Genomic DNA, 13,976 nt, shown 5'->3' with positions numbered 1-13,976 from the left:
GGCTCACACTATATAGTGAATTCCTTTGTTTATGTTTATAGTTGAAACAATCCATAAACAAATCCAGTGAGGAGAGATCCTGACATCTTCTGTTACCTTGTGGCTGCAGCTTCCCCAGCTAGTGGTTGGGTTTTGCTTTCTTTCAGCTAGAGGTGCACCTTGCCTGCTGCCCTTGATTTCAGTATCTCCTGACTCATGGATTCTGCCTCCTGGGTTTGAATGCTGTGTGAAGGTTATTGTCTACGTGCATTCTGTTTGTGTCTAGATGGTGTACAGATATTATAGTGTTCCTGCTACATCCACCATGATGTCCAGATTGGCTTGATCTGCTATATCCTCAATGATGTCCACATTGGCTTGATTTGTGGTTCCAAATTTGTCCTGTGCCAGTGTGCCTCATGATGACCTAGTGCTTAAGTGCACTGTGGGATGAGATCTACAACAACCTTGCCATTGGCTAAAAGGTTTTGAGAATGTTAATATGATATTATGGAGAATAAACATAACACACTGATGTACAGCTTGCAAGGTACTGTGTTTGCTGCTCACAGGAAAGTTCACAGAGCAATGTTTGTGTAATTAAACTGAAGAATTAGGGAAGTTTAAATTATTGGAAAAGCATTGATTTTATAAATACTGTAAGCTAAGACATCTAAATGAGGATTAATTTACAGGACTTTCCCACAAAGTATAGGACTTGTAGACATCATTTTCTTGTGAGACTTTAGACTATTCACTTTTATCCTAGTGTTGTCTCTGTCCCAAAAAACAATTGCAACACGTTTACAATCAATATGTTATCAATTTTCACATTTAGAATTCTTTGTGACCATGCAGGCAGCAGTCTGTAAGTGTTCTTTCAATGATTGTATCACTCAGTTCTTTTAATTGCATTTCTGAAACTTGCACTATGGTATATATACACCTTGTTTTTTTATCCCCCTGTAAATCTTTACTTAGCATGCATTTATTCTCATTTGACAGGTATACATTTGATTCTGTCATACTAAATAAAATGGGTATAGAGCTCTTAATACCACATGTCAGACCCCAGTGAAGGCCTCACCACTGGTTGCCAGGCCCCAAACTCAAAGGGCAGGCTTTTGTCATAGGGGGACATTTCTTTGAATGCTCGGTGGTTTCATTCTCTTTTAGGCCAAAGGAACATGTAAATATTACATTTAAAACACAGTAGATGAAGAGGTAATAGGCACCCATTGTTGGGACTGGGGGTAAGAAGTTAAAAGGCAAATTTCCTGGGTAATCCTGTTACTGATTATTGTGATGGCCTGTCTACAGGATATCGGTATTTGCTGTCTTGCAAAAGAATCACCGTTTTGAAGTTTCAACTGGTTAAATATACAAACAATACAAAATTGTGCTAAAAGAACTTCTCCTTCCTTGGAAAATTTTTGTATTTACCTCACTTGGAAATGAACATGTCTGAGAATATTAGTTTCTTTTCAGCATATGCGTACTCATTGATAGTTGGTAACAATACATTTTGTTAACTTGTGTTTACACTATTTGTTAAACCCAGGAAATTTGGATGTGCCATTGTATAATCCATTATCCTGTTGATCTAGACAGGGACTGAGGGAGATTTAAACTTCTGGGCAGGAGAAGGCAGGGACAGGAACAGTCCACTGAGAACGCTGCTAAAACACTCGCACGGAGCACAGGGGCTCACAGGCAAACAAGGATATATGGCTGGTACGACATGAGGCACAAGGATGGCAACGCTTACTTCCAGGGAGGAAGGGACAGGCCCACAAGGAGACGCTGATTGCGGGTCCAAGGAGAGAGGGAAGCCGTATTAAAGGACTGAGCAAAGCTGGCGGATGAGAAGCGAGGTGTGCCTAGGTCGCAACAACACAAGGAGCCCATAGTGGAAAAAAAGAATGACGAAGACATGCTGGCAGGGTTTTCACGATTTGACAGAACTTCTGTTGGAAAACAAGTGTCCGGTGAACAGAGTGCATCCGTTGACATTTGGATTATTAATTGTTGGGGTAACACAGTGCGCAAACTGGACTCTGCATCACTAAAGGTTGCATCCTCCACTTCATGTTTTTAACTGACTTTTACAGTGTGGATTGTGTGCATTCCATTTAAAAAAGGGAATTTTGTTCCTGATATTGTTAGATTTTTCTTAGGTTCGTTTATCTTTTTAATGTACTTTATATTGTCTTGTATAATAGAAGTTACCGTTGCTTTTCCTGAAATTACTGTTGTGTCTTTCATTGTGTGTTTACTCACCACCCAATTTAAAGATAACTGGGTGGTGTAGTTGGATATTTTAACGGTGTTTAGGTTGGATTAGACACCTGTCACACTTTGAATATACATAGGTCAAAAATGGAGCTCAAATGTTTAATGTCCACAAAAATAAAGAGAGGAAAGCCATTAAAAAACTCTGGTCAAAAGACAAAACAAAGTGTTTTTATTGCATAAATATTTATTACAGAGGATTTAAAAGGATTAACAAAAAAATTCAGCAAAAATAAACAGCAAATATAGAGCAAAAAACAGATTTGCTTGAAAGACAGACATAAACGCGAACAAGTCCAAAAGCACAAATTCAGAAACAATGCCTTAAATGAGAGCCAAAACCAGGAACTCTCAAAATCATGGAAAGCACAATCCAAATGAGAGCTAAACAACTTCAGTGACAAAGCAGTCAAACTATTGGCAGCTTTTTATTAAAGAGCAGCAGTGCCAGTTCCCCAGCTGTAGCATTAGGTAGCCACGCCCTGCTAGGCTCAAATATACAAGACACAAGAGACAAATTTAAATGATAAGGCCCCCAAAAAACAAACATAATTTTTAAACTCAGAATTATTATGTAACAAAATAAAATAAAAAAGATAAATGCAATCAATAATATTTAAAAAATAATGTAAAATACAAAAAAGATTTAAGACACAGAAAACACAATTGAACCAGGGATGAAACAGTGGCTGAGCCACATCAGTGACTGTTCTGTTTTGCATAGCCTTAGGTGGCTACTGGGTGTAGCTTTTAGCTTTCAAGATTAACTCTTGTTGGAGTGGTCTTCACAATCCTCTCAATTTACTAAACGTGACCTTATTCCATAATTCACACTGTTAAATTACTAAATCGCTATTCATCCTGGGAGGGTCTGAACATTCAGATGAGTCGACTCTAAGGGCTGTTGTTTCAAAGTTTATCTTAGTACAGTCATCCCTCATTATCTGACTTTCTTTTATCTGATTTTCCACTGTAAGGGTTTTTTATACCACAAATGCAGTACCCGTACCATTTTTTTCTCACTAAAAGGCTTACTTCGTTCAAAGTGCCTCATCCAAATATTTTGGAAGGCACACTGCATGAAGAGTGCCCTGAGCCACCTACCGCTAGCCTTGTACCTTTGTTTGCTTCTCCACAAAGTGCTTGTGCAGTGGCTGAATTTACCATTAAATATCTGTGGAATGTTCAAAAATGGCCTGGAAAACAGTGACAAAAGCAGAACTGTTTGAAAAGGTAGTGCAACTTCTTTTATTTACATGAATTTCATAACCACATCTCACTGTGAGATAAGTCCATTATGCTGGTCAGTGCTGGGAGGTGAGCCTTCGTTCACCTCATGAGTGATGACGATCCAATGTCTCTCTCATTTCCCAAGCATACTGTGAAGGAACATTCCCATTAAAGACTTCATTAATAATTTCCTAATTAGGTATTTGATGAATATATATTATATCATAAAGAAATCAATGATTGGGGGTTACTTAGGTGTTTTAACATCATTTAAGTGATATTTGGGGAAATTGGTGGGGGTTTTTAGAATGCATTGTTATTTTTCACATTTAAATTAATGGGAAACAGTTTTTCAATATCCAATTTTTCATTTTGCACCTCATTTTCAGGAACAGACTAGAATTGTATAATGATGGTTGACTGTATTATTGCTTTGTCACCTCCCTCATCATAACATTTCGTCTATGGGAGAGAAGTAAAAGTTTTAGATTCGTCAAAATTTTCAATTTTCGGTTTTTGACAGATCTTGACATTTTAGGGTCCCCTGATACCGAAAACATTGATATCTTGAAAATGAGTGTGTGTCTGTCTGTGTGTGTGTGTGTGTGTGTCACAGTTTCTTGAGGATGGTCTAGAATTAAAATGGCTGGATGGAAAAATGGCAAATTCAAAATTAAGCCTGTTATGAGATGATGTGCTGATTAGTTTTTTTAACCGAATCGTGCAAGAGAAAGAGGCACTTTAGAGGACCCCTCAAAAACTGTAATTCTGCAATTAATTATAAATTCCATTTATCAATTGATATCATAATGAACTATTTTATGATCAGAAAGATCAGAATCAGAGTGATAAATAATTACTGAAATATTATACAATAGTTCGGGTAACTTGGTTCCAAGGGCGCAAAGCATACTGACACTCACATCCAAATTTTTTTATTGTGTCTTCGTATATTCACACCCTAGTTTGTAACTATTCTGACACAAAATGAGATGAGGCAGATGTTTATGATGGGATTGGGAGAAGAAACATCGTAAAAAGTCATGCAAAGTTTGTTAACTAAAAATTAATATCAATCTTTCGTCAATCCTAAAAGGAATCCCAAAAATCTAAGTCAAAAGGATCAAACCACAGGGTCTTTAGTCAAAAAATCATTAAAGACAAATGCACTTGCTACCTTAAACATTTTTATCCACATGCTGAGATATCCAGGATGCCTTTGGGTTGATGTTTATACCTAATTATCATTGACATCACTTCTTGTCATCTGAGTCAAGTAATGTTGTTACTGCAACAATGGTGGTGCCCATAATAAAAAAAGCATCCATTCTGAGAAGACATTAATATATTTTAACATCTTTAAATAGCTGTTGTCACACATGGATGTCTGAGGATCACCTTATAGGCTCTGATAAGGTATGCAATAACCTGCCGGGAACAGAGGAGGCACCAACACTAACCATATCATATTTTTTCTCCTCCTTAGCTCTGTGAAGCCACGTTATTAAGCCAAGCTCCTTCCGGTCAGTGTGGTATAAATCTGAGGGTCCCCAAAAGATGGCGTCTCAGTTGGAGGAACTATGTCTCGGATGAATGTGCTCCCAGACACAGACAAGCATGAGAGCGGTGAATATTTTGAGAAGCCATTGAGCCTTAACAGGCAGTAGCTACTACTGTTTTCTGTTGCAGCACCACTTGCCCACTTTTGTTTTATTTTTTTAGACACTTGCAGAAAATGGGATGGCCCTGTTGGCACTGCAAATTTTCTTTAGTTCCCCGATTTCTTTGCCTTCCACATTATTGAAACAAATAATATTATGACAAGTGGATTACACGTAATTCAAAACATGAAACTAAAAATGAAAATCTAGGAAAAAATCTAATACAATATGATAAAGAATTTAAAAAAAGTAATGCATATTATAACACTAATATCCTAGTCAGGCACAAATATCACCTGTGACTCAGCTGGTACTGTGGATTTGTGCCACACTAAGGTGATATTCCCTTAAATGTGCTTAAATGTGTGTAATTCGTCTTATTTTTATTAGACTATGCATATTGTTTAACTTCCTAGATAATGTCTTCTTATTGCTTTATAACAAATCAAACTGCTTCTCTCTTTATTTGGTTTTTATAATTGTTACACATTGGCATTTCTTTTCCTAATAGAATTGGTCAGTTTTCCATTTATGGTAATGAGGAAGTGGAGACTAATCTTTTAGTGATTAGTTGGACTAAAGGAAATTTAAATAGTTTTATTTTTTATCAGGACCAGAGGCACTGGTAGGGCAAGTATGTGATGACTGAACCATTTTGTGTGCACTTTACCCCAAACATAATTTTTGGAAGTGGCCAGTCTCCATACTAAATCTCTTATTTAAGATACCTGGATCTGTTGGCTATGAAGTATCCATCCATCCATTTTCCAACCCACTGAATCTGAACACAGGGTCATGGGGGTCTGCTGGAGCCAATCCCAGGGCACAAGGTAGGAACCAATCCCGGGCAGGGTGCCAGCCCACCGCAGGACACACATACACCAAGCCCAATTTAGAATCGCCAATCCACCTAACCGGCATGTCTTTTGACTGTTGGAGGAAACCGGAACGCCCGGGGGAAACCCACGCAGACACGGAGAGAACATGCAAACTCCACGCAGGGAGGACCTGGGAAGCGAACCTGGGTCTCCTAACTGCGAGGCAGCAGCGCTACCACTGTGCCACTGTGCTGCCCGGCTATGAACTAGAGCAGATTAATTTTAGCATATGTGTTTTTACAAAATAAATCTTATCTATTTGCTTTGATGCTGTGAAAACACATAGCAAACATTAAGTGCTGCAATAGGGAAGTCTCAAAGAGAAGACTAAAATGATGTCACTTGGGGGAAATGTAGAAAAAACAAGTCAAATAATAACTAGTCAATTGTGTGCACATCTCTGTTCTCCCAGGATGTTTGCACATGAGCACTAACTTCACTCTTAATTTGCATTTTCTCTGTGTGTGTCATGAGCCACATTTTAAAAAGACTGAAAGTAAAAAGTAAAGACTTTTTCACTTCCAGTCTCAAACATACCTTTAGTTTAATGAAACAAGAAAGATGTAGTTTCAGCATAACATAACATTTAGTTTGAACATAATATGCACATTACACCCAATGGTTGCAGCTGTTTGTATGAGGTAGCCATGAAGTGAGCTAAAGGTAGCTGTTAACTTAAAGAAAACGTCATTCACTAAAAGCATCTTTACTGCGGGACACTACAACAAAAGAACAGAGAAGAAGGAGAATTTATACGGTATTCAGAAGTTAGGAGAGGCATTTTCTTGCAGACAGAGAATTTCAGATTTTAGATTAAACTCATACAAGCCTTGGAAGTGTTAGTGCTTGGATTTTCTTCCCAGTTATCCTTTTATGCTTTAGCAATAAAGATGGGCCAGGGTGTGAGTTTACCCATGGACAATGTTCAAATGACTCAGGATCCTTAGATTTACATACCGTACGTTTATTTGTACATACATAACATTCCTAAACTTGATCCTTTTCAGGGTGGTGTGAGCCTGGCGACAATTCTAACAGCACAAGCTAGGAAACACAGTTGACAGGATGCTATACCATTGCAGGGCCCACACCTTTTACAACCACATTCGCAATAGGGACAATTCAGTGCTGAAAATCCACCTGTAAGGATGTAGAAGAAAAACCCAAGTATCTGGAGCAGAGCCAGATTGTAAACTGGCCCGGTGTGGGACGAGTGTGTACATAAGAGGTACCCTTGTCTGGAAGTCTGTCTATATACATCTACAGATTTTTGAGTCTGCATTATTTTAGCTATACATTAAACTATTTAAACACGTTTACCACTTGTTCATTTTTTTCTGAACAATGGAATCTTCTGGGGATAGGGGACAATGCCCCACTTGCTCCAAATGCAGAGATGCTGCTTTAAATGAGGTTTAAAAATCACAGGCTTTTCGAAGGGTGCAGCTGAGATGAACCCAAGGATGAAGAATTTTGTCATCTTATTATGCTGCCCAACAGAAACATATAATGTAGAATGCCCAGGAGCAGGTGGGCAGTTACTTGGCTTATGTTTCCAGGACTGACTTTCTCTATTGCTTTTATTATAATCAATCCATGGACAACCCAGTGGGTTACTTTCCCCAGTGATGCTACTGACTGAAGCTTTTGTTTTAACCTCCTTCATTCTCAACTCTATATCTTAATGGTAATATAAATGGTGTGAAAAGATGCTTTTTAGCGCCTGACCTGACACAGATTCACACAGAGGCACGTGTAAAATCCAACAAGACTTTTATTTTTCTTCACCTGTGGGGCACGTCTTCCCCATGAACCCCACAGGCAATACACAGTCCCAAAAGCACTTGACCCAAAGGATCACAACACTCCCGTTTGGCACCATCACTCCTCCTTGGCAGCCTCGTCCTCTTCCTCCCGATTCTGGCCCTGAGTGGTGGTTGCCGGTCCTTTTTATAGCCCACCCCGGAAGTGCTCCAGGTGCTTGATCACCTGTTCCTGATTGCACTTCTGGGTGGGGCTGTAAAGTTGTCCAGGCTGGTTCCGGGATCCATGCAGCAACCCCTGGTGGCCACCCCAGATCCCAACAGGGCTGTGGAGAACTCCATCTCCCATGGAGCCCTGCAGGAAACTGAGGCACCATCGTCTGCCAGGGAGGCTGCCACCAAGCGTCCCGGGGCAGATACTGAGGAGCCCATGGCTGCCCGCCACAATAGACATACTGTATATTGTTAGGATCCTTTCACGTCAATCCATTTGAAAATTTGCTTTATTTTGTGTTTAGGCCAATCTCTATTTTTATGTCATACTATATGGTTTTACCTGTAAATTTGTTACTACACAGTTTAGTTTAGAGTGCTATATAAAAACGAATTGAAGGGAATAGAAGATTAAACATGATTTCTGTGTGAGATCATGATTGCATTAAAGGTTTTTGAAAAGAAATTCCAGCTTCAGCATTCACTTCAGTGTTTCAAGCTGCCAAGAATAAAACGTAACATGCTCTTACATTTCTTCAGTCCAACTGCTATTAACCTTTCCAAAAAGGTTTATTTTAAGAGGCTCAGCTTGTGGTCCCAATAGTTATCATTATTGGTAATCATTGCTTGACTTTTAATATTAGATTATCTTTTATATGTAGCAAGGAAATTAAATATTTTGTATTATGTATATTATGTTGAACAAAGTTTCTTTTGATGTGCGCTGTTTATGTGTCCACTTTTTATTTGATGTCCCGTTGTAAGATAAAACTGCACATAGACCAAAATTCTTCTTTGGGCAATAACAAATTTAATTTAATTGAAAAATGTTATGTGAGGGACAAGTCCTCAACATGATTAATGCTCCCCATAAATGTTGTAATAATACTTGCACTCTATGTCTGAAGATCTTCAGGTTCTTCATTAATATAAAGGAACTCATACATGGCAAACAGTACAAAAGGCCCATCCGGGATTTTTCACCTCTTGCATCTTGCAATAAAATAATATCTATTATTTATTTTACAGATTTGTATTTTGCCATCCTAAAAGTAAATTCATATTGCAAAAAAAGGCATCAGCATCTTAATGAAAAGAAGACCGACATGAAAGGTGATTTGCATTCTAGTATAAAGTTATATTGCTGTGTTATTGATAGCTGAAAACTAAATGTATTAATAAAATAATTAGTGTTCTGCATAAATGAATGATCTCATAAAGTGACAGAAACCAAAGAGGAATTATAAGTCTTGTGGGGAGGCAAGGACTGGTGTTCTAAACGGATTGCATATGTATTTTTAATTGTTATAGTGGAAACCGAGAAAACAACGTGTAAACCGACCTGATACGAACTCGCACACCAGGAACTTTTTAAAAACGGTGTAAACAAATCCTATGGTTTGGCAAAGCAAGATTAAGTAGCTTGGAGGCAGCTACAGGAAAATGCTTTATTGTGGCCTCAATGCCACACATGGCATGGTGTTTGGTAATAGAGGGCTACCTCCCAGCACGGATCATGTTGTCAAATCAGTTATCCAATAATTTAAGGTAAATGGAAAGGTGTGTGGGTGTGTTGCTATGCTTAAATCAGAGTGGAGTTACTTTGAAGAAGTGTTACGCGAGGATGAAGGAATGCATCCTGATGGAATATTGCATGGCAATATACTATCTTTCTGGACTAGACAAAATGAAGACTTCTAATTTAAGCCAAAATCATATATGAGAAAAACAATTCACCTTTTAGGTTTTTCTTGCACTATAATTAAAGCTGAAGTTTCTGTGGTCAACCGTAAGAGAATCATTTATTAATTTTTCTAACCTGTTTATTCTCAGCAACTTTGGACTCAAGGCAGTAACCAGTCGTGGATGTGACACAAATCCATCATCACAGGGGATACTCACCTACAGCAAGCCAATTCAGAGTCTCCTCATAACCAAAAACTGGAGAAAACCAATGTACCTGGAGAAAACCCCACATATGTACCATCTTCTACGCAGAACACCATTATGTTAAATCTTACCTCTAGTCCCATTATATGAACAGGTGTCTAAAATACAATACGCTGCAAAGATAAGGAGGAAATGTTACTGGAAAGAAACATAATGGAGATGCTATACATTCAAAATGGACTTATGTGGGAGCAGTGGTAATATAAAAGATGCCTGACAAAGATCCAGTGTGAAACAACAAATGTGTGGATGATCTGGGTGACTAGACAACTGAAACATTCCTACTTGCTGGTCTTTTGCTTTACAAATATAGTTTAATCAAACAGGTTAAAAATGTAATTTATTACCATTGTAATTATTATATTTAAATCTGAAAGAAGGGCTTTAAACATGAAGTCGGAAGGTAGGAAGGTTTGCTGCTACTTTCCAGGCCGACCTCAGGTGGCACTCATAAAAGAATCCAATTTAGAAGACCGGCTTCACTTTATATACAGTATGTGTTACAATAAATTATAGAAAAGGCAGCACTTTTTGATAAAAAATGTTGGAAACCAGCTGTCATTCCAGCTCGACAAAGAGAGAAGGAAAGAAGCAAACAAACATGAATATTATATGATTATGTGTATCCAGTCCCAGGCATGAATGAAATTGCTACCACTGAGAAAGGCTTCAGTTCACTAGAAATATTTCCCGGAATCAAATCCATACCTCCCTCCCCCCTCACCTTCCTTTTGTGTCCATTTGAACAGACTCTCTTTTTCAGCGAGCAATTAATTATACACAAAGTATACATATACAATGTGCAGGTTGTTTTAAGCACTGAAATTTAATAAAGTATCTAGTCATAATATGTTTTCCCCTTGAATATGCATAAAACACAGATTACTCAGAGTCTCATCACAAAGATTAATTTGTTCTTATTCAAAACAAGATTAAAGTTATTTAATGCTGTGTTGTTGCAGTCTTAAGGAGTGATTCAATTTGAATGAACAGGTGACAAGTGAGGAAGAACCGATTCCAGAACCAGATGCCAAAAATAATTTACAGATCCTCATTTTATATCTCATAAAACCCCATAGTTAGAGATACAGCCATCTATTAGACATCTATGTAAGGGTGCAAAATAGTGCCTTGTGGTCCGTCCAGCCAAACACTGTCATGACCTACAGGAGACAGGTCCAAGGGCCAGGCTGTCCCGAGGCGGGTGCTGACTTCATACGAGCAGGTCAGCCACGTGTTTCTTTGTCATGGATTCTTTTAAATAAATGTTACAAGGTCACTCTACTAAGGGCTGGTATATATAAAGTACACACACACACACACACACACAAATATATATATGTATGTGTTTATTTATTCATTGGATGTATCAGAGAGTGGCAAGGGAACTCTTCATTCTATGTGAGCCATTTGTAAGCCGTTATGTACATAGATGAGAAAGACAGCCAACAAGAAGTAAGGCATCCTATAGTTGCAAAGAAAGTTAAAAACTTAGTATACAATTTATCACATGATTCAAACTACTCCAATTTTAGGTGAGGCTAAAAGAAATCCTTTGTTCTATAATAGTAATATATATGAGTATGCATAGGTATATAATTAGTTTATATATAACATATGACTGTCCTTCACAGTCTTATTGCAAATGACAGCAGGAAGGTTTTTTGTTACAATGGTCCTATGATGGATGACTCTATCTTTGCAGTCAAATTGCCAGAACAATCAGGAGAGATGAATGACTATCATAGGTGATGGTACCCTACACCCTGACATGTGTTGCTTTGGCATTCTATCCTACAGGTTTCATCAATTTTAAAATGTATGGATTGGTGTGTGTTTTATTATGTTATCATATCACCTAACACAAAATGTGACAACCACCGTCTTAGGTTCTTTTTTTGGAATAGGAAGAAATGTCAAAAGTAGCTATGTACCTGTTACCTGTAACCTCTTTCCTGTCTCCCTGTCTGTACTGTATTTTACACAGTATATTCAACCTCACGAACCCCCAATTTCAGGCTGCTTGCTGATTGGGGATGCCTTTTATTTCCAATCCTGAACTTCAGCCCAGATTTACCACCAATAGATGGATTCTTAAAGGCATCCCCTTTAGAGACCACAGCTAGACAAGGGATGGACAATCCAGTCCCTCAGCTCACTATTTAATACAGCAGCCTTGGGAACGGTGGAGCCTCCAGTTTCAGCTCTCACCCAAACAGGGCACTGATAGAAGAGCACATTACCATTATTTTGTGCAGATTCTCACAGCACATGAAAGTGTTTCTTACATTGGTATATTCAGAAGGCTCAAGGTCATTTTTTTAAGATTACCATCTTAGTAAGAGCAAAGCATAAAATAATAATGAAAAGAAAACTCTTAACATTCAGCTTAGTGTTCCAGCTTCATGAGGATGCATTGCACTTCTGTTCATTGACAGGGCCTCCTATCTGAATAGTTTTAATGTCATGGTCTCATCAGCCTCAAGGGAGAAGCATGACACACTATTGAAGATAACTCAACCTTAGTATAGGGCAAGTTTTACAAGCCTGGCAGCAAATATGGTGCAAGGAGGATAAGCAGTAAAGTGTAAAGCATTGATCAGGATGCCAAAAACAGACACCATCCTGTGACCATGGCCAAAGGCAATCCACCGAGGACACCAAGTCTCTTCAGAAGTTTAAATTCCAGACTAATCACTGTTTGTGTGGAGTTTATACATTCTGTTCTTGTTTTTTTGGATATCTCTCTGAGAAAACTCCAAGTTTTCCTATCACAGCTCAAAAATATACAGATTAGATGTATAAGGTCATTACATGTTGATAAGGTCACTCTTGTCAGGCGTACAGAGCACAATGAAATTTCTACTTGTAAATGTTATGCAATACGCAACACATCATCACTCTCCGGTGCCATGATTAGTGTGCAGAACAATTTTACCTTGACATTTCTGTCTTCCTTACCTGAAAAATCTTAGTACTTTTGTTGTGTACTTCTATTTGAGTATAATCTATACTTAACAATGCTCGTTGGTATTATAATGAAAAAACAGAACCTTCCACAATATGGCAAGCACCTTCTTAGCTGTGGTGATTAGAGGTAGTCAACATCATATTAAGTAAAAATCTACAGAGTGTAAGGAACGTTGATATTCTGTATGAAGTAAAACAAAGAGGAGACACTGCCAAGCCGTACATATGTCAGTGTGGGTTTGTGTTTGTTCATACGAGTGCCACTCAGTGGACTGGGTTGGCTCCTGTCTTGCACTGAATGTTACCAGAATAGATTCTGACCCCATGGGTCACTGACCCAGAAATGAATCAAACAGGACCATTATTGTATGGATGGAGGTTTAATCACATTTACTTTTTTCTAACTTATTTCTAATTTTGATCTAATATAATCATTATCACAGTCAAAATCTTAGAGATGGAGTTCAGTAGGTACGGTTAAACAAGTGAAACTTGAAATTGCTTATATATTGTGTCAGGTGGCCAGAATCCTTACCCGGCCAGGAGATCCAGAGTGTGAAAGGACCGGAGGAGAGAGTATTTGTGGGACAGTTACTCCCCCAGGCCAATAGAGGGCAGCCCCCTTGGTTTCCAATGGGGCAATGGGTTATGAGAATGGGAGCTCAACCCTGTTGGAACACATGGCCACTGCCAGGGGTTCGTCCAGGTGCCCTATAAAAGGGAGCCGCCTCACTCCATAAGTTGCCCAGAGTCAGGAGGAGAGGACAAAGCCTGAGGAGGAGTGGAGGGAGAAGGACTGGCAGCAAGAAGGAACTGAACGGTATTGGTATGTTGTGTTGACTGGTATTTTGGGCATGTCAAATTGTAAATAAAAGTATGTATTGTGGCAAAACCTGTCTCCTGCCTGTCTGTGTCTGGGTTAGTGTGGTGGTACGCCCCTCACTGGCTCACAATATATATATATATATATATATATATATATATATATATATATATATATATATATATATATATATATATATATATATATATATATATAT

This window comes from Polypterus senegalus, chromosome 17 (genome assembly GCF_016835505.1).
Source record: "Polypterus senegalus isolate Bchr_013 chromosome 17, ASM1683550v1, whole genome shotgun sequence".
NCBI classification, from domain to species: Eukaryota; Metazoa; Chordata; class Cladistia; order Polypteriformes; family Polypteridae; genus Polypterus; species Polypterus senegalus.
The sequence above is the reverse complement of the archived record's forward strand: the minus strand, read 5'-3'. Positions refer to the sequence as shown.